This window comes from Corvus brachyrhynchos, unplaced genomic scaffold, assembly GCF_000691975.1.
Source record: "Corvus brachyrhynchos isolate BGI_N302 unplaced genomic scaffold, ASM69197v1 scaffold47, whole genome shotgun sequence".
NCBI lineage: Eukaryota > Metazoa > Chordata > Aves > Passeriformes > Corvidae > Corvus > Corvus brachyrhynchos.
In genome coordinates this window covers 704,678-705,251 of record NW_008239292.1, presented here as the reverse complement: position 1 = coordinate 705,251, position 574 = coordinate 704,678, and positions in this window count along the sequence as shown.

Genomic DNA, 574 nt, shown 5'->3' with positions numbered 1-574 from the left:
TGAAGTTGATGAGGTTTTTTTTTTTTTTCTTTAAAACAAAACAAAAAAAAACCAAAAAACAATGAAAGGAAACGAAAACGGGAGGGGGTGGATCTTGGCAAAAATAATTTAAAAATTTCAAAACACAATTTAAAATTAAATGAAAAAGGGCAAAAAAATTAAAAACATAAAGGAAATGGGGGAAAACCCCAAATCCAGGTTCTGGCTGCTCCCAGGGGGGTGGTTAGAGGGATTTTTTGCCACGACCCTGCTAGAAGCAGACAAATATTTAAAGAACATTTTAATATATATTCATATATATATTTAAAGATAAGAAAAATAAGACTAATTCAAGCCTTGCCCTGTGCAAACAAAATTAAAACGAGACCACGCTGGTCACGAGGGTCCCGGGTTGGCCACCACAGTCAGCTCGTTAGCTTTATTTTCTGGGGGGTTTTTTGGGGAAGAGGGAGGCAGGAAGTGGGAGGAAAAGGAAAAGAAAAAACGCCAAAAAATAAAATTAACAGAGTCTGACCGGCTGGAGGGAGAAACCATGGCGGAGAAACAAAAACTGTTAGTCAAGTAATGCGTGAGG